Source organism: Lissotriton helveticus, chromosome 10 (assembly GCF_964261635.1).
Source record: "Lissotriton helveticus chromosome 10, aLisHel1.1, whole genome shotgun sequence".
Lineage (NCBI taxonomy): Eukaryota > Metazoa > Chordata > Amphibia > Caudata > Salamandridae > Lissotriton > Lissotriton helveticus.
The window spans coordinates 729577890-729599365 of NC_136071.1; the positions used below are offsets into that span (position 1 = coordinate 729577890).

General features: G+C 42.9%; 1 long non-coding RNA gene across 2 annotated transcripts; it reads left to right on the forward strand.

Annotated features, from left to right (window-relative positions):
- The first annotated feature begins 18435 nt into the window (after nucleotides 1–18435).
- On the forward strand, nucleotides 18436–20211 carry LOC144785474 (uncharacterized). 2 transcript variants are annotated; one of them, XR_013601913.1, is made up of 5 exons: nucleotides 18436–18474; nucleotides 18588–18672; nucleotides 18923–18988; nucleotides 19396–19478; nucleotides 20003–20211. It is a non-coding gene; the product is annotated as an uncharacterized LOC144785474 (long non-coding RNA). The 2 variants fall into 2 exon arrangements; XR_013601914.1 differs by lacking the exon at nucleotides 18923–18988.
- Nucleotides 20212–21476: the final 1265 nt, after the last annotated feature.

Sequence of the window (21476 nt, forward strand, 5' to 3'; positions counted from 1 at the left end):
GTATCTAATGGAAGAGATTGTTCTCAAAGCAGCAGGGACTTACTGTTGAGTTATTGCACCACTCCTAGATCGAATGAGGATGAATCTCCATTTGAGAAAATGAGAAGAAGAGAAACAATGTGCAATCTGAAACCGTTGTGGTTATTGGATATAATGAATAAGTGTCGAAAGGAAGAGGTGAGATGCCAGGAAAGCAAATGGGCTTTAGGAAAATCAATTTCTGAATCTGGAACCAATCCAAAATTGAGCAACGCAACAGACACTTTGAAGGTACCTGAATGGGTTTGGGTAAAGAAAGGATGAATCGAAATTTTCAAATCCTTTGAGGGTAACCAGAGTGGGTAATCAAGTAGTCGAACTGTCTGATGGCAGTGATGGTAAAGTGGTCAGGATGCCTAGGTTTTTGTGGCCAAAAGGTGATATAATGTCTGACAGACCTAGTTCTTCTGTGGTTATGGGTGAAAGAAAGCCACAAGATGGATCACATCAACAGCCAAAGCACGTTAGACAGCCACATAAATGGCATAAAGACTATCGCATGTGCTAAATATTTCAATCAAGTCATGGTGTAAAAAAATAATATATCACAGCAAGTTTTCCAGGCACTCGTTTTGAAGATGTTATAAATGTATATATTATGGCCGTGGTAAACAACCTTTACAACGCAACTTTTACATCGCAGAGCCTTTACAACGCAACCATTACAACGCAAACTATTATAACGCATTGCTCTGGGGGGCGCTCTAGGATAGGGAATAGGTTAATTTACTATCCAATAACCTTCCCTAGTGTCCACGGGGACTGGAGTTGGAATAGTAAATTAAACTATTCACTATCCAGCACCCCAAAGCACTATGCGTTGTAATGGACTGTGTTGTAATACTTGCGTTGTAAAGGCATGCGATGTAAAAGCATGCGTTGTAATGTCATACATCCATGGCCGTATTTAGATTGATTGCCTTTGTATTTTAATTAAATGCTATGTTCGTCATCGGGGCTCTTTTGTCTCTTGGTGTTCTTCACATGGTGTGGATCCTGTGCTTGGGATCCTACTTCTGTGCAGAATTCAGTCTTAGAGGCGCCGAGGGAAAAGACTGCGGACACCCTAAGTGATCTTAATGCCTCAGGAGGTGGTAACATGACCAAAACTGAATATCAAATAGGATCATGTAGAATTCTTTTTTGGAATGTGGCAGGTCTAAAGAATAAGATCAATGACCCAACCTGGCTGTCTTTTATTAATACATTTGATGTTTTGTGTCTCCAAGAGACTTGGGTGATAAAAGGTACACACATAAATGGGTTCAAGACATATCATACCCCTACTATTCAATCATCCAGCGGTAGGCCCAAAGGAGGGCTGTGCGTGTACATTTCTAACTTACTGACTGCACATAAGAGTAACTTGGTTAGCTCAGAAACCTTTTTCCAGACGGTTTTCATACATATGGATCGTCATGCCATTCTCCTTGTCAATTTTTACAATAACATCGAAAATGGACATTAGGGCACCATATTAGATAAACTAAGTGGAGATATCGCTGACTTGCATTCAAAGTCAAACCTGGAAATGTTACTTATCTGGGGTGGGAACTTTAATACAAACTATTGTTCAGCAGCAGAAACTGGGAAGTGTGGATTATCCCTGGATGGGGATGACCCATCGTTCCATTTCCAACATACTTTCAGGGGCGAGTTGCTCAACGAAGTCATGTTTAAGCACGATTTGGGTTTTTCAAACTGTGTATTTTGGTTACACATTCATAGGGAGAGGCGCAAACATTACTGTTGATTTTATTATTATCCCAAATCAATTTTCCAGTCACTTGAAAGCTTATGATATCCACTATAACGTTATGAGTGATCATCTGGCCCTTAGCGTGAACCTAATAGTCCCAAGCGGGAGGCTGAAGAAAAATGGCAATAAACTACCATGGCTTCAGGATATTGAATTGGGAAGGAAGAATAGTTATGCTGTTCGCTGGGGAAGTAGGGAGACCAAGAAACTGAGTACAGAAATTGTTAAGAAGGCATTAGACCACATTTTAATATGTTTAGGTGACTGTCCTTCGCATGACGAGGTTTAACTGCTTTTAATAGTATTACGGAAACTGTTAGAAATATTCTGTTTAAGGAATCTAAAGGTCCATCTAAAATGAAGAAAGGATGGTTCGATAAAAAATGTACACAAAGTTATACAAACTTTAAAACTGCCTTACAGTGCAAGGTGAGAGACGTGTTCGAGATAAGGGCATGTAGGAAAACGTATAATGAAGCAAGGAAACACAGGATTTTGGAATTGAAAGACAAGGCATGGAAGGATCTCAGTGCAGCTGCTGAGTCCAAAGATAGTGCAGAATTCTGGGCAGCAGTAAATGCACCTTTCCTTGCAAATACAAAAGAGGTACCAGCTATTGGGGTAGCAATATGAGAAAAGACCTGGATTAACTTCTTTTCTGGCGTATACGCTAAACACCAGTCCAAATAATGAGAGGCAAGTATCACCGAATCCTGATCAACATTGTATTCCCATTAAATTTGATTTCTCACTAAAGGACGTAAATGCCGCAGTTGTTGCTAGCAAGAGTGGAAAGGCGGCCGGTCCTGACGGGATACAGATTGACCTATACAAGTCAAACTTGGAGGTGTGGGGTCCTACTTTAACTAGGGTATTGCAGGGTTGTTGTGAGAGAGAATTTATTAAAACTTGGTCCGAATTCATTATCGTCCCAATCTTCAAAAAGGGCGATCGGGACAATCCTGCCTGCTATCGTCCGATATCCCTGCTGGACTCTTTGATGAAGGTGGCAGGCAGGCAGGATTGTCCTAGATAGATTGCAGAGATGGACCGAAGAAAACGAGGTTTTAAGTGACGTCCAATACGGTTTTAGGGCCGGTTTAGGCACAAACTAGCAGATTTTAAACCTAAGTATTTTAATTGGAAAATACTCTAAGGCAAAATCTGGGCAGTTCTATTTGGCCTTTGTGGACCTCTCTGCAGCTTTTGATGGCGTAGTCCACGAAAAGCTGTGGGAGGTCCTGAAGGAACTAAAAGTTGACCCTGTTTTAGTTCAATTTTTTATATACCGAGTCCACTGCAAAGGTCCGTTACGGAAACAAGGGCGAGTGTACTGCCCCTTTTAAAATAGAACAAGACATAAGGCAGGGTTGCGTGTTGGCACCATTCCTGTTCTCTCTATATACAAACGCCCTGGAATAGGAGTTGGTGAGACCTACCAGGGATCCGCCACATGTAAATTCCCGCCCGATTGCATCACTCCTTTCTGTCCTAATGACACGTACCCAAGTCGGATTACAGAGGGTCCTTTCTTTCTATTCTATTTTTATGGATAGGCTTGGCCTGAGATTGAATGCTAAGAAAAGTTTTGTGATGTCGTGTGGGTCAACAAAAAATAAGATAGGAAAATTTCAGGCGGAGGAAGAGATGTTGAAACCACTGAATCATTTAGCTATCTGGGTGTGCTCTTTGATAGGACAGGCTCTTGGACACCCGCGGTTAAGGCTAGGTATTTTTCTATTTTCAAAGTCTATAGCGGCTCTCTTTAATTTATCTAAAAAATTGGGAAAAGGCCTTTGGAAATGATGCTAAAGATATATCGCGCAAAATGCGTGAGCATAGTTCTTTATGGGGCGGGAATCTGGGGATTCCAAGATTGCACGGTAATTCAGTGCGCGGAAATGCCTTTTTAAGGTCCCTCTTAAGTGTTGCTAATAGCACATCAATTTTTAATTGCCATTCTGAGCTCGGAGTTGCACCTATTTCTGACCTGATTAGGGCTCAGCCAGTTCTTTTATGGCACAGAATTTAGACCACAGAGAGTGCCACACTCAATAGGGATATAATGAGGGATGCCATGAAATTAGATAAAGCCCGCAAAATCCATGGTTGAAATATGTGGAGAATTTTATGCAAGGCATAGACCACCCTGAATATTTTAACCTCCCCGATAGCTTGAATGTGATTAAACGCAAAGATTTCAAAAGAGTCATTATGACCCATTTAGAAGAAAACAGATTAGTACTTGTTATGAACAAACCTACGGTGATCCATCACCAAATAATAATAACCACGTGTAACATCCAACCATATCTGCAATTTGGACTTTCCATCATTTAATTTACTACCTAAATATTAATGACTGGACGAGAGTATTATCCCGATGCCCTTGTGGCGGTGCATCACAACAAGGTACAATACACGTGGTTTTACTTTGCAAGTGCTACTCTATCGAAAGAATAAGATGGCTAAAGCCGCTACTTAAAGAGGGAGGTTGGAGGTAATGTGGCCCTGCTTTTACTTATTTGCAGATGTTGGATAGTTTTTATTCCATTGGTTGCATGGCGGGATTCTTAAAGAGCGCAATAAGGACTAGGAAAGCTACTAACTAGTGAATCCCAGGAAAATCCCATTAGAAAATATTTAATGGAAGCATTATATGGCTATAATTGCATCTTATGAATTTGTTAGTATAATCAATTGGATTGTTGTATATAGATGTATTTTAATATGATATCAACTGATGAATTTTTACTTGCATGTAAGCTTTTATTATTTTATTATCTGAAATCGAATAAAACTCGTTTTGATTTGATTTGTCTGCTCAATGTGCAGCGGTTTGTGCTTGTCAGGGTCCAGGGGCTTCCTTGGAGGTTGTTGTCCCTTTGGTGAGTCAGCTTCTTCGGAGCTTTAGGCTTTGTCGTCCGGTCTGCCCTGTGATCATGCCTTCTTGGGGTTTGCCTACTGTGTTGCGGGGTCTACAGTTGCCCCCTTTTTAGTCATTGTTGGAGGCGGACTTTTTATGGTTGTCCACTAAAGTGGCTTTTTTTCTGCCATCACGTCCGCTCGTCGGTTAGGGAAGTTGGGTTCCTTGTTCATTTCTTTCCATTATTTGCAGTTCCTGCAGGATCTGGTTGTTTTTGCGGCTTGATCCAGCTTTTCTGCCTAGGGTTTCTTCCAAGTTCCATTTGCAGCAGGAAGTGGTACTTCCTGATTTGCCTACGGAGGAGAATTCCCTTCTTCCTTCTTCTTTGGCTGTTCGGAGGGCTCTTTGGATTTACCTCCAGCGTTCGCTGGAGTTTCAGCTTTCTCCTGCCCTGTTTGTCTCCTGTGGGGGTGTGGCTAAAAGGAAGAAGGTTTCCACTTCTATGATCAGTTGGTGGGTGTGTTTGGCGGTCTGCCAGTCCTATATGTCTGTGGGTCTGCTTCCTCAGTCTCAGGTGCAGGGTCATTCAACATGTTCTCTGTCCACTTCCTGGGCTGAGGTGGAGATGGTCTCTATCCAGAAGATCTGTAGGGTGGCCTCCTGTAGTCCCATCACACATTTGTTCAACATTATCGAATTGATGTTTGACATGCATCTGTCGACAGTTTTGCTGTTGGCGTTCTGAACACTGCTGTTCATTGATCATTTTTTTGGATTAAAGTTTTGTACTAATTGCATGGATCCCTGGTGTCCTGCATTTTATTTTTCCTGGTTCTCTGCTTGTGAGTTCCTCACTTTGTAAGGACTGGGACGAGGAGGACACATGAGGGGGTAATGTCTTGTTACTTACCTGTAATCTTCATTATCCCGATTAGGGTCCTCCTCCCCCCAGTCCTCTTCCCTCCCTCCCTCCCGCTGTGGTTGTGTCTGGGGCTTGTTGATAACAGGCATGGTGGTGAGCGAGAGAGGTTTACATGACCTTTAACTTTTGGTTTGTTAGCGTTTTGACTGGCTGGAAGCAGGACTGCCTCCCTTTGTCAGGACTGGGACGAGGAGGACCCATGAAGGGGTAATATATGACATCCTCACCGGAATCTCGCCTTGTGGACAGATTGCTCAGAGATGGGAGCCCAGAGGTTGTCACTTGGCCCGGGTTTCTTTCCTTGTTCAGAGCTAGTTGTTGCATCTAAAAATAAATTATTTAATTCATAATCTCGGGTCCACTGATTCTCATAGGACACCATAGTATGCTTTTGGAAAGATATTCTTTATGTTAAGGGCAGTGATTTTGTGTGGTTGTGTGTCTGAATGTAGGAACTGGTAGACAAAAGTGTTGACTGCCAATACAAATGTGGACTTCATATCTAGAACTAAGACTCTGAAAAATGATGTGTGAAAAAAAGCTTCACTCAACAATGAACACTTATACAGTACAAGTAGTTTAGCCCTACAGAACTGCTGCTTCTTCATCTAAGACTCCATGCACCACCTACCATTTCAATCTCTGGATAACTTTGATCACCACAAAAAGAGTAGCTGAGAGCAACTATTACATCCTTCCAAAGACCTTTAATTCTGCTTCATCCTCCACTTGTCTAGAACATTTTCATCCTCCTCCAATGTGAAGATGACTAGTCTTTGAAGGACATTGCTGGTAATCAGCTACCACTTGAGACATATTTGCTTTGCCCTGGTGCCTAAGTCTATTAACACCAGGTCCAACTGTAGCAAATGGAAGTGCACCCGATGTAATCACTTTCGGGTCCGGGGAGGAGCTGTGGGCAGAAGGAAATCCCAGGCCCACCTGACCCCACCCACACCAAGGGAAGAGCATGGAATGCTCCCCTGAGCCATACCAGATCATGCCCTGCCCCAGGCACCTTCTGAAGCCCCAAACCTCTGCCCTGCAATGCACATCCCCCGCCCCAGGCCGCGCCACACTACTATTTACCTTCAGCTATCAGCAGGAGGCAAATGTGAACAGAAAAGTCCTTGACTTCAGGGGTAACTATGCAGAAATGAACCTGGTATTCACAGATCTGCATGAATACACCCTTTCCAGTGAGTCAAACTTGTAATTGCACGATACAGGGGTGCAATTACCAGCCAGAATGGGTGATACCAGCCCCAGTAATTTCTGCTTTCCTGCACCATGCAACTCGTAATCGGACCTTTAGTTCACTTAAGAGCAGTACCTTCTATATTTCTTTGTCTCACTGAACTTCAAACTACAAACACAACTATCGAAAAGTGAAGCAATTGGCTGTATGAAACGAGGCAGCAATTTGTATAATAAAATTGCACTTGAGGGAGTTGATATAGTATTAGGACTAACAAGCACGCAATCTATGTTCACAGATCTGTAGCATTACTACCATCAAGAGGACAAGTTTCCCCAACTATCATAATCCCTCTCGTTGACACTCATTTGACTGTCAATGCAATTCTTCTCAAGGCCTGTCTGAATTTTTAAAATGGATCGTCATTTCTACCTCTTCGGGTGTGTTATTTAACATATAAAGCATAACCTCACCATAACACTCATTAAGACCTATTAATTCACCCTAGAGTCACCTCCACATGACGTTGATGTCTGCCTCTTTTATCCTGGGTAACATTGTACCTGGTGACATAGTCTCAAAGGTATTTATTTTTCATCAAACATGAAACCTCGAGCCGACAAGCATCTAAGACAAACAGCCATTCCTTAAGGGTCTTCACCCTGTTCATGCAGCTTACCTTGGGAAATGGCTCATAAAGCAGTGGGCACCACAGCACTTGAAACTATAAACACATGTGCTAAGACTTTAAAATGCACACAGACATTCACGGGGCAGCCTGTCTGGGGCCAGAGGCTTTAGCATGCACTTAGAAATTGCCTTACTTTGTAAAGGCGCTCCTATTCTTAGAATCTGTGGCTTGTGATGAATGCATGCTTCGGAGAGTTCTGGATAGACGATGTCTTCATCATATATTTTTCAAAGTGTTGAGAGAGCTTTAAAAAAAGGTCTGCTGTCACACTGATGTATATGAAGGAAGGAAAAAAGAGCTGAGGGTTATGATGGATTTATTTAACTCATCTGGCCTGATTTAGATTAAGTCCTGTGAAGGAGATTTCACAAAGGCTTGTTTTCCAAGTTTTCCCCATCTCAACATATTTTATCTCTAAAGACACATACTTTCGGCTTTTCGCATGGAGGTGCTTTCCCTGTTAGCCATGTGGTTCCCGAGACAGCTTCCCTTACAACCACTTGGATGTAAGAGACAAAACAGATACAAAGAAAGCTCAGAGGATAGAAAAGGAAAGTGAACCGCGTGGACTACCAGAGAAAACACTTAAAGATGCAGAACTGCCACACCTGAGCAAAACCCCCCACATTTAATACAAGGATGGCACCAACCTCTAGCTATGAAGGGATAGCCCCTGTGGTAGGAATGAGGTCAACAAAACTGCAGGCTATTTCACAGTCCTAAATCATCCTGGCAGAGCACAAACGCCCCTGCAAAAAGGCATGTGAAATGCATGTGCATAATGTGCTGTGTGGAGTCACAGAAAGGAGAACAGTGGCACAGCTGAATGTAAACTGCATGCAAATGCAACTGCCCAGTAAGCAATAATTTGTACTAAAGTGCACGTGAAGGGGTATGTCTGCAGAGCACTATGCACAGACACATGAAAGAAAGGAAAGGGGGTGGGGTCTGATATATTTTTATAAGGGAACAAATAGGAGGAGCAAGTAAACCAGAAAGATTGAGATAAATTGCCGAATCCTGTAGGCATATTTACTATTCTGACTCCTGTATCAGAAACGTTTAGGAAAAAGCTAGCACCATGGGGGCTGATTTATTATTTTATATCTAGTTTCAAACATATTGGATAACAAGCAAAAATCGTGTTTGTGTGTGGGGGGGTTTGGGGGGTGATATACTATTCTAACTTCAGTACCAGAAACAGTGGGGAAAAGCTGTAATCATGGAGATGATCATTGACTAATCTAACTTGAAAATCATTGCCATTCAATGACAGACTTTCAAAAAGTTATGTTCCCCAAAAACCTTAATTGCCACAACTTATGTAGTTAAAAAGCTACGTGCCTGCTGAACGCAGGTCGCTGTAATGTTAATGCCTCCAAAGATGCAGATTTCGTAAACGCATACCGCCCACACCCTTAAAAGGAAAGCACCCATACAATACACTTACCCTGTTGTCCTTCAAAGCGAAGCAACGAAACTGGCACCACGACCCACGATACGGGAAATTTGCAACATATATCACAAATTCCCGGCAACTTTTAAAGCACTCCATCGCGTCTAGAGTGGGCACCCCGGGACACTGCAGGAGCCAGCCTTGGGGGGTGGCAGTCCCCGGGGCCATCAAGGGCTCATGGAGGGGGGGCCGCATGGCCCCCTCCCAACATTGGCAAAGCCCCGGGGAGGTGGTGGTACCCGGGGCTATGGGGGGCTATGTGCCCCTGCAAATATTTAAGAAAAGCCCCAGGGCTGGTGTCCCCGGGGCTGCGGGGCCCCCTGGGTTCCCGCAATCACAATATAGCATATCCCCGGGACTTGGCCCATCCGGGGGCTAAATAATAACGAAGCACGGGAGCCAGTGCTTCGTTTTTTAAATTTTTGCGGCAGGATCCGTGGATCCTCCGCGCCTTTTGCCGATTTTTGTTTTAAAAAAATGCTTTTTTGGCCATGGGTGTCCTTGTGGGACCCCCTTAGCTGTTCTGGAGTGTTGACAGCCAATTAAAATAAAGCTCGTAGTCGGGAGGGTCCGCGGGTCCACCGCACCTCCATATATCAAAACATTTACTTTTTGATTTTCTCAGCAATAACTGAATGGATTTACACCATTTAAAAAAAGGTCTCTTTCTGAACCCAGGGCTATCTTTTTGCCAAATTTAGTGTAATTCCGTTGAGCAGTTCGAGCTGTAGTCGTGTCTAAAGTTTCCTATGGGAAATTAATTTTCCGACCTCTATTTTTTTAATTTCTCAGGAACTACTGAATGGATTTACAACATTTAACAGAAAGGTCTCTTTCGAAACCAAGGGCTACCTTTTTGCAAAATTTGGTGTAATTCCGTTCTGCAGTTCGAGCTGTAGCCTTGTCTAAAATTTCCTATGGAGAAAACACATTTTGGGACCCTTTTTTTTCTCGGCCCTCGCTTGCTGAATCACCCTGAAACTTTCAAGATAGGAGCTGACCGGAGCACCCCTTTTATATATATATATATATATATATATATATATATATATATATATATATATATATATATATATATATATATTACCTACTGGCGGTCGCCAGTAGGTATATATAGTTAGGATTTTTTCTCTATGGGTTTTTTGAAAATTCTATGTCTAATAACTTTGGCGTTTGTGGACGGAATTGGCTGAAATTTTCAGGAAAATGGCACATTTTGTTTCTGAGCAGCCCCTGAAAATTGGGGGGGGGTTCGTCCAGGGGGGGTCGAGAAAAAAGGGGGGTCCCAAAACGTGTTTTTAACATTGAGTTTTCCATAGGGCGGTTGGCCTCACTTTTAGCCCGAACGGCTGAATGGATTTGCACGAAACTTGGCAAAATTGTAGGGACTGGTAGCCCGATGTGCCTTTTGTAGGTCTCAATATATGTGCTCCAGTGGATTTTGAGAAATTAACGTTTAAAAAAAGATATATATCTGTAACAGCGGACCGGGCAGCGTCCCAGGACGCGTACTTTTCGCGCAACGGAGCTTTGTGAAGCAAAGCTGATTGGTTCTCCGGCGTCTGTCAACATTCCAAACAGTCCGTAGCGGCCGCCATCTTGTCTCTCGGTAGGATCGAGAGACAAGAGGAGGCCAAAGCGAAGGGGCAAATGACCATAAGGGGGAATAGTAGATCCTCGCTGACCCCCTAGGTTTGATGTGGAGGTTTTAAAAGGGCCCCGCGGGGCAAAAAAAAAAATAATAATAATAATCGAACGGCTGAATGGATTTGCACGAAACTTGGCAAAATTGTAGGGACTGGTAGCCCGATGTGCCTTTGCTAGGTCTCAATATATGTGCTTCAGTGGATTTTGAGAAATTAACGTTCAAAAAAAGATATATATCTGTAACAGCGCACCGCTTCGCGTACTTTTCGCGTTACGGAGCTTTGCGAAGCGAAGCTGATTGGCTCTCCGGTGTCTGTAAACATTCCAAACAGTACGTAGCGGCCGCCATCTTGTCTCTCGGTAGGATCGAGAGAGAAGAGGAGGCCAAAGCGAAGGGGCAAATGACCATAAGGGGGCATAGTAGATCCTCGCTGACCCCCTAGGTTTGATGTGGAGGTTTTAAAAGGGCCCCGCGGGGCAAAAAAAAAATATAATAATAATAATCGAACGGCTGAATGGATTTGCACGAAACTTGGTAAAATATTAGGGACTGGTAGCCCGATGTGCCTTTGCTAGGTCTCAATATATGTGCTTCAGTGCATTTTGAGAAATTAACGTTCAAAAACAAGATATATATCTGTAACAGCGCTCCGCTTCGCGGAGATAAAATTATATCTGTATTACCTAGCTGTTGCTAACACCAGTTAGCGACGGCTAGTAGGAGATAGCGACCATCTTGGGCCCCACTTTGCATGCGAGTGATATTTATCACTAATGACATGCAAAGTGGGCATGCCAAGATGTTAGCGACTGGAAACAGTCGCTAACATCGCTATCTCCTATTATCAACTTTTGGAAATATTCGAGATAAGCGCGAATATCTCCAAAAAGTAACAGCTGCCCTGAGCAGTTCTTAGCCATGTTATCCAATGGGAGGTGGATAACATGGCTAAGAGCAATAGCTCGGTAATGCATGAATATCGCTGAGTTTTCAGCGATATTAATGCATTGCGGTCGTTTTTTATCGTATTTGCGATAAACCTTGATAATAGCAAGGTTTATGTGCGATAATTTCTGACGGTAAAAAAATCTTTGCAATGCATCGTTAGGGATAAATATCGCTTAACTTTGGTAATATGCCCCAACGTCTGTTAACGTTCGATTCGAAGGAAATCAGGAAGTGTTGAAAAACATTGTCTGCGCCATCTTGTCTTTTTTCAAATGCCACACTTTTGTCGTGCACGGCAGCCATTTTAGATGCCTTGACCAGACCCACTCTGTGCACGCTGTCGATCCTTAGCATGGCTCCCCACCCTCGCAAGCATCTCACCCAGGCAGTGGTCACCCCCGCTCTCTGTCTTATGCATGGGTAATAAACCTCCCCCCATCTGCGCTGTCTTCCCTGAGAATCACACCCTGTGCCCGCCCGACACCTCCCTTTCGCCCTATTCACTACCGCACCCTCTGACACTCCTTTTCCTCTGTGTCCGATTGTCCAGGCCGGTCCTAGGCTATCAGCTAGCCCTGCAGATGTAGTTTATGGCCACAGCTGTAAAGAATCACCCCTCTTCAAAGGAGTTATAGTAGATCAAGGCCCACACTCGATGAGATCCGTCACAGCAGAAGCGTTGCTATTATCTGAAAACCATCCTGTATTGTGATTGGGGAGGGGACCGAGCGTGAAGCGGAAGATTCCAGGGATGACTCTTTGTACATCAAAGTTTTTACAATTATGTGTCACATTAAAAATATATAGCACTCCGACAAAGTAGTAAGATTATAAAACTTTAATAATTTATAAATATATACAAGAAAACAAAAATAGTAATAACATATAAACATTTTTAGGGAAAAACAACGAAGTAGCGGTCGGCTGTGCGAATAGTCCCAACGCAGCACAACGTCCAGATTTCCGGCGTGGGGCGTCGCGGGGGGTGGGTCATCAGTAGCAAACTGTTGTGCGAATAGTTCCAAGGCAGCAGAACGCGCCGAAATCTAGATGACACGAAAGTGATGTCTAGTAAGTTGCCACCCAGCAAATAACGGCGTGGGGCGTCGCGGGGGGTGGGTCATCAGTAGCAAAGTGTTGTGCGAATAGTTCCAAGGCAGCAGAACGATGGCACCAAGGTGATGTCCAGTAAGTTGCCGCACTGGTTTTGGTATCCTACAATCCTGCTCCGAATAACGGCGTGGGGCACCCCGGGGGAGGCGGTGTGAACGGGCCTCTCCAGGTGGAGTGTCATCTGTTGTAGTGGGGCGCCCCTTTACCGTTTCAGTTGCCATTCCGTCCGTTTTTGGTCCACTGTGTCAAAAGCCGCAATTCAGCTGAGTTGCGCCCACTCTTGCGGTGCAGCGATAGGCGGCTGTCACAGGACTCTCAAAATGGCGGCAGGCTCTTTCCTTTTTGGGCCTGGTCCACTGAAATGGCCCTGGGACACCTTGGAAATCGGACGCTTGTCTGCTAGGTCTTGGACCCCATTCTCGAAAGCGTCCCCTCCGCATTGAGAATTCATCAAAAGTTTTGGGGGCCCCGACTCCTGCAGGCTTCTGGTGGGGAGCGGCTGCCATGATTGCTCGCGGAATGACCACGACGGAGCTACGAGATGGTGGTGCTCTCATGCTGACGCCAGCTTCAGTCTGAAACATCCAGAAACAAGGTGGGGCTTTCATCGTTTGGGAAAAAAAAAAGTTTTCATCCAATGAAAAGTGTTGTTTTTAGGTCATATGATCAAGCCTTCCATCATTAGGAAACCAAAAGTAAAAATAACCAATGAAAAGTTTTATAAACAAGTCACATGACCTGTTATGCGGCATAGGGTATAAAATGCGGAGAAAATACGTTGGCACGTGAGGCGGCGTCAGTAGCGGACCGATGTGCGAATAGGCCGAAGGCAACACAACGCGCCAAGATCCGGATGGCACCGAGGTGGTGTCCAGCAAGTTGCAGCACTGGTGTGGCCATCCTACAATGCTGAAAGTCGGCGTGGGGCGCCCCGTTGGCCTGTGAGTTTGCGTCAGTAGCGGACCGATGTGCGAATAGGCCGAAGGCAGCACAACGCGCCAAGATCCGGATGGCACCGAGGTGGTGTCTAGTAAGTTGCCGCACTGGTGTGGCCATCCTACAATGCTGAAAGTCGGCGTGGGGCGCCCCGTTGGCCTGTGAGATGGCGTCAGTAGCGGACCGATGTGTGAATGGGGCCGAAGGCAGCGCAACAATATTTTCGGAATAGAAGACACCACTAGGCGCTGAGATGTCAAGATCCGGATGGCACCGAGGTGGTGTGTAGCAAGTTGCCGCACTGGTGTGGCCATCCTACAATGCTGAAAGTCGGCGTGGGGCGCCCCGTTGGCCTGTGAGTTTGCGTCAGTAGCGGACCGATGTGCGAATAGGCTGAAGGCAGCACAACGCGCCAAGATCCGGATGGCACCGAGGTGGTGTCTAGTAAGTTGTCGCACTTCTGTGGCCATCCTATAATGTTGAAAGTCGGCGTGGGGCGCCCCGTTGGCCTGTGAGATGGCGTCAGTAGCGGACCGATGTGCGAATGGGGCCAAAGGCAGCGCAAAAATATTTTCTGATTTGAAGACACCACAAGGCGCTGAGATGCCAAGATCCGGATGGCACCGAGGTGGTGTCTAGCAAGTTGTGGCACTGGTGTGGCCATCGTACAATGGTAAAAGTCGGCGTGGGGCGCCCTGTTGGCCTGTGAGATGGTGTCAGTAGCGGACTGATGTGCGAATGGGGCCAAAGGCAGCGCAACAATATTTTCTACAATATTTTCGGAGTAGAAGACACCACAAGGCGCTGAGATGCCAAGATCCGGATGGCACCGAGGTGATGTCTAAGTTGCGGACCGATGTGCGAATGGGGCCAAAGGCAGCGCAACAATATTTTCTGAAGAGAATACACCACAAGGCGCTGAGATGCCAAGATCCGGATGGCACCGAGGTGATGTCTAAGTTGCGGACCGATGTGCGAATGGGGCCAAAGGCAGCGTAACAATATTTTCTGTATGGAAGATACCACTAGGCGTTGAGATGCCAAGATTCGGATGGCACCGAGGTGATGTCTAGCAAGTTGTGCCACTGGTGTGGCCATCGTACAATGGTAAAAGTCGGCGTGGGGCGCCCTGTTGGCCTGTGAGATGGTGTCAGTAGCGGACTGATGTGCGAATGGGGCCAAAGGCAGCGCAACAATATTTTCTGACTGACACCACAAGGCGCTGAGATGCCAAGATCCGGATGGCACCGAGGTGATGTCTAAGTTGCGGACTGATGTGCGAATGGGGCCAAAGGCAGCGTAACAAGATTTTCTGTATGGAAGATACCACTAGGCGTTGAGATGCCAAGATTCGGATGGCACCGAGGTGATGTCCAGCAAGTTGCTGTACTGGTGTGGTCATCCTACAATGCTGAAACTCGGCGTGGGTCGCCCCATTAGCCTGTGAGATGGCGTCAGTAGCGGACCGATGTGCGAATAGGCCGAAGGCAGCACAACGCGCCAAGATCCGGATGTCACCGTGGTGGTTTCATAGTTGAGAGGCACTTCATCTGCAGTGGGGCGCCGAGATCCGGATGGCACCGAGGTGATGTCTAGCAAGTTGCTGTACTGGTGTGGTCATCCTACGATGCTGAAATGTAGTGGGGCGCCCCTTTACCGTTTCAGTTGCCATTCAGCTGAGTTTCGGCTGCTCTTGATGCTACAGCGACAGGCGGCTGCAAGAGGACTCTCAAAATGGCGGCCTGTTCTTTGGATTTGGGCCTGGTCCACTAAAATGGCCCTGGGACACCTTAGAACTCGGACGCTCGATTTTTTTTTTCGTTTCCTGTACATGCAAAAAAAGGCAAATGCCCGGTACGTTACACGCTTCATCTGCCACGATGAACTCTCCAGAGGAACCGAAAAAAAATATAGTTGTGGTAACTATACCATGCATCGTCATATGGAGAGGTGGCACCAATTAATTATAGTGCTGCATAAAAGAGAGATTTGGAGGAGAACCCCTGACCTGCTAGTACATTGATCAAAGAAGTGGCACTGAGAGCTTCAGAGGCAAGGGAAACGGCCCCAAATATTTAGAAGAACTTTGGAAAGATTAAAATGACATGTTTAGATTGTGGTACACAAAAGTGAGCAACTTTAATACGTTACTTACGTACGTTAATTAAACCAGCTGACAAAGGGGGTGGTATAGTTCTGTGGGATCGCTCTAAATATCACATTGAAATGATAAAACAACTTTCAAATCAGACGAACTACAGAGTGTTAACAACCAACCCCACATCACGATTGTCACAAGAAATCAGTACCCTAAGTAAAGAGGGTTTTGACGGTGGTTGGCTAAATGAAAAGGAGGCATCCTTTTTGATTAACAAGACACCTACGGTGCCTGCCATATATCTATTGCCTAAAGTCCACAAGGACCTTAACAACCCCCCTGGACGACCTATTGTGTCCGGCTGTAACTCTATATTAAAACCTCTGGCACAATATGCAGATCACTTTATAAGACCATTTGCAACAGACTCACCATCATATATCAGAGATACAATGGCAGTCATCAATGAAGTTGAAAACTTTGACTTCGATCCCATGGTTGACATACTTGTCACCATGGATATAGAAAGTTTGTATACAAACATCCCCCAGCAAGAAGTACTTATTATACTTGGAGAGCTTCTAGATGGGAGACCAAGGCCACATGAGGTCCCCACAAATTTCATAGTGGAATGTGTACGCATTTCATTGTGTGAAAACTTTTTCATCTATGACAATACTTTCTATCAGCAATTAAATGGAGTGGCCATGGGGGCCATTTATGCCCCCGACATAGCTAACATCTTTGTATCCCATTTTGAATCCCAGTATATCCATGATGTATCCAACCCCTTCCTGGGGAATATCCGGAAGTGGTTGCGATACATCGATGATGTATTTATGGTTTGGAAAGGCACTGATTTGGAATTACAGAACTTTCACGTTTGGCTAAATAACCAGAGTCAACATCTTAAGTTCACTCTTGAATACAATACCCATGAAATGAACTTCTTGGATATTTATATAAGGCATGATTCCTCTAATCGCCTATATACAAGTCTGTACACCAAACCTACATCTCGCAACACCCTCCTTAAATACCAAAGTCATCACCCTCAGGCCCTTAAGGATGGGCTACCATTTGGCCAGTTTCTCCGCCTTCGCAGAAATTGCACTCTACGATCAGATTATTTCGCTGAGGCCAAGAAGTTGAAAGACAAACTTAAGGCGAGAGGCTATCCGTCAAAACTCCTAAAGCAATCCTTAAAAAGAGCCTGGTACAATCCCAGAGAAGAGTTGCTAAGAGTGAAAGATCGTCCCAAAAAAGAGAATCTAATCTGTGTTTCTACTTTTGGTACGCATGCAAATGCTATTAAGAGAGTTATCCTAAAACACTGGAACCTGCTGGCATCGATTCCTGAGCTGGCTCAGAAACCACTCTTTGCCTTCAAAAGAGGTACAAATTTACAAGACCGTCTTGTGAGAGCCTATGACAGTACGAAAGACAATAATGTGGTTGATAATATGAAACAATTGGTACCTATTGTTGGCCATCATAAATGCAGCAACTGTCAGGCCTGCCACACCACACAAACTGTGAAAACATGTAACATCAATGGTGTAAATTTTACATTAAGGTCATTTTCAAACTGCAACACTACTAATGTGGTGTATTGCATAAAATGCCCGTGCAATTTGCACTATATTGGGAAGACAATTCAGCCCATAAAAAAGAGGATTTTGCAACATCAATCCCGCATTAGATGCAAGGTTGAAAATGCCCCCTTGGTTGAACATTATTTGAGGACAGGACACGCCTTTAATCAAATGACCTGGTGGGTCATTGATGTAGTCAAACCCACGAAGAGGCAACAGAATGTTGACCGGATTTTGACCTTAAGAGAAGGAAAATATATCTGTAATACCAACACGATAGAAAAAGGTCTAAACAGTGCTACAGAATGGCACTCCTTGGCTTGTCTGTGAATCCTGATGACTTATTTTGATACATGAAATGTTGTTTCAGGTTTTTCTCAATTATGCTAGTGTCCAAATTTCAAACAATTGTTATCAACAACAGTAGTTGTAAACTGGTATGGATCCAGGAGGGATTTTCTCTCTTTTCTTTGGATTGATCCGTATTGTTGTGGCACAGCTTATTGTCTACTTTGAACCTCTAACATATATTATTTTTTTGATAATGTACAACAATCTACTGAAAGCAATCAATACTACTGAGTTGCCAAATCTATAAACCATGCTTACTGTGGAAATTATAATTGGCCAATATGAATATAGACTGCTTTGTTCCATTAGTTATATATGGAGCATTGTTAGTAGTCTTTGTAGTTAGAAAACCTCTATGGATACTATTTGCCGGTTTAAGAACACCCTAACGATTTATGCACTGATGCCAGATAAAGTTGTTAATTTCTTTGCAGTTATTAGTAGGGTATACGACTGTTTGGCAACCTTTGGTGAACTTTGTATTTTTAATGAGAGCCTGTGTAATTATGCAACGAAAAATTACAAAATTTAATATTTTGCTTTGATGAACAGTAATTTTGCCATATTGTGTTTTTTGTTTTTTATGTTATAAGATGAAGCTACACTTTGACTAGCAACCTCGAATTACATGTGAATTATATGAATTATATGTAAAATATCACCTTCCAAGATGGCCGCTAGTTTGCTATCAGACACATGGGACCCTTTGACAAACGATAGTCCTCTTTTGATCTCTAAATGAAAGTCCTCTTTTGATCTCCAAACGAAGCCCTTTAAAAAGCTTCGGGTTACATGCATTCATTCTTGCTCCTGAACTGACTTGGAAGTGACGGGCTGCAGCAAATTAATTTCAGGTATTTGACAGAGCAGGCAATTTAGATAATTCCCCCCCCTAATTCCCCTCTACTTGCTTGGCTTAAATTCTATACTGAACCTTTAACTAATACACATTTTTGGTGTTTTTTAGTTGTTGAGAGCTGACTGCGATAGACTCAACGTTGTAACTACAAACGCCAGAATAACACGATAGGAGATTTTCAAAATTTTCTTAGGTATGTTACTCTCTGAATAAAGCTATTGAAAGCCTCATAATATTGGAGGTCCCACACTAGTATTTTAAAATTTCATAGTTTTGTAGGCCCCCTACTATAACATTAACTTATGTGTTTGATTAACTAAATCCTAACGGTTAATATCGGATCGGCCTGATTGAGGTACAAAATAAGATGATAGTGAGAGACTATATTTGTTTAAGAGAAACACAAGCGTAGGAATTAATTGCTTCTCTCCACCTGTCCACAGATATTTTATCTGCCCAATTCCTTTTCTATACATCTATGAAGTCAGGCGAATAAGGACTTCAAACAGGTATTTATTGACCATGCTGAGACAGTTTGTTCTTTGTCGCTTGCACGATAATGCGATCCATGTAGTGATATTTCTTATAAATAAATTTGTATTCTTAAATTTAGTTGCTCGATATAAAGAAATAGAGGTTCACCCCCCCCCCCCCCCCACTCTCTCCGGTTTTTTAGAAAAATTAGTATAAACCAGCATTTAGTAATTACACTGAGTGTTATGTCTTCAATCCTTTAGAGACTAATGTTCAGTCCCGGTTGTTTTTAAGTTATCTGAAAAACTAGCAAAGGACATAGAGTAGTTCCATAGACCGATCTCATGGAAGATATATTTAACTGGTGGATGTCGATGTCAGTCAAAATATTGTCTCTAAGGCCAGTGTTCTCAAACAGACATTTCTTTTGGTTGTGATGCAGGTTATTCTACTAAGAGAGATACAATCATTTCGATTTATGCCGTGTCGCACATTACCACTATAATCAGAACTTCCGTGGTTGAGGTAATTTTTTATATACATACATGACACTCTTTAAGGCCAAGACATCATTTTCAAGTAAATGCAATAAATAATGGATTATATTGTTCCAAGACATATAGACATTAATTAATAACTGAAATTGAAGTATTATTACAAACCAATGTTTTCTTGTAAATGTAACCACAGCTCAAGCATGAGTGACTCTTTATCCTTCTGCTTTGATAATCATGCAAACCGCTTTTTTTTTTTTTGAAAGGTCATTTTTAAATCATTCAAGGCACTATATCATTTAGTGTTGAATCAGAAAACAATTTAATTGTGAAATAGACATCTATACAATGATTGCATTTGATGGAAGTAATCATTTGGGATGTATAACTTAGATAATTCTGAATCAAACTCTAGAATGATATGTAAATAGATATACAATGTATTTTGTTTTATAAAATATTGAGAGCTTAGGGTGTTATATATTTTGATAACTGCTTATTTCCTAAGCCTAGGATACTTAGATGGTTTTTTAATGGCATCTTTGTTATTTTTAGGGTCTCCCAAGATATGATTTTTTATGTCCTGAGGATGGTCTCGGAAACGCAAGAATAGAGACCGAAACGTCGACGCTTGCTTTTTCTACCGGATAATAAATTAGATTGTAAATAGGTAGAAAAGCTCTTGCAATTGTTGTATAGAGAATTTTTGTAGATCAATTTATTTGTATGTTCTCTTACAACGTTGTATATCTATCATGTACCCTTGTAACAAATATTAAATCCGAATACTCTTTCACATACACCCTTTCTTTTGCTCTCTTTTGTCTCAAAAAGATCACTGTTAAGTGACAAACAGAAATTGACTTAAAAAACATTTGTCACAGTTGTTGTGCATTAACGGCATCAAATATATCAGGTCGTACGATTGTAGATAATTAAAATAATATTTGAAACATAAAGACAATTAAAACCCTTGAAGGTCCAATTACCATAACATGTTTAGATTGTGGCAAATTAATTTCATGTGGACAGATGAGTGTTACTCTAATAAATACAGCATATGAACGTCATCATAGTCGATGGTTGGTAGAGACATTTTGACTATATCCTGGACCTGCCCGTCCTCGCCCAAAATGGCGCCGGAATAAATGGGACTCGTAACTCCTTGTTGTGTACTGGTTGCAGAACCTTGAAATCACGAGATACGTATGCAGTTTTGAAGCACATGGCGGGCGGGGACGAGAATTGATTGAATATTTCGACATCCCTATTGATATTAAGTTCTGATGTGTTATTGATTACTGTACTGTTGAAAGTTCGAATTAACGTCACCCATGGTACTTGCCCGCAAATGTATATCTAGATAATTTTATTGTAACTGGCCCTGTCGTATTTTAATTATAAAATGTACGTCCACCGATTCCGTAACTGTTAGACACCTTAGTTCTTGCAACCTAATGGCCCGCCCGTTACGTTCCTCTACAGTGTAAATGTCTATTCATCATATACGATTACAGTTTGCTCTGTGGCAGGCCCACGTGGTTATAGGCTCGTATTTGTATAATGAAATTTTCACAATAAAGGTTTTTAAAAGAAAACATGGTAGTAGTATATACATTGGTAAAGTTTTTAATAATAGTCACTGTTTTAGAATCATTAAAAGGCAAGTGAAATAAAGCAGACCAATTACATGAAGGGTAAAAGGTATAATACGAAGGAACGCAGTAAAGATAAATGGTCAAGGGCTGTTGTGTTTTCTATTCCTGCAACATAAAGTGATCGATAAGAATCTCATATTCAGGCGTATCGGCGACTAAGACAGCAGGTCGACCCTCTTTTGCTCAACGGCTCCGTCATGGGACGAAGAAACGCTCTTTTTCTCGAAAAAAGAATATATTTTACTTGCAGGACAGTTGTAAATTTTCCGGGAAAGTACATTAGCCTGGAACATTATAACATATATTTAAGAAAAAATAATGTTCGGAAGTAATAAAAAGCGTAATTTTTAGGTCATATGACCAAGCCTTTC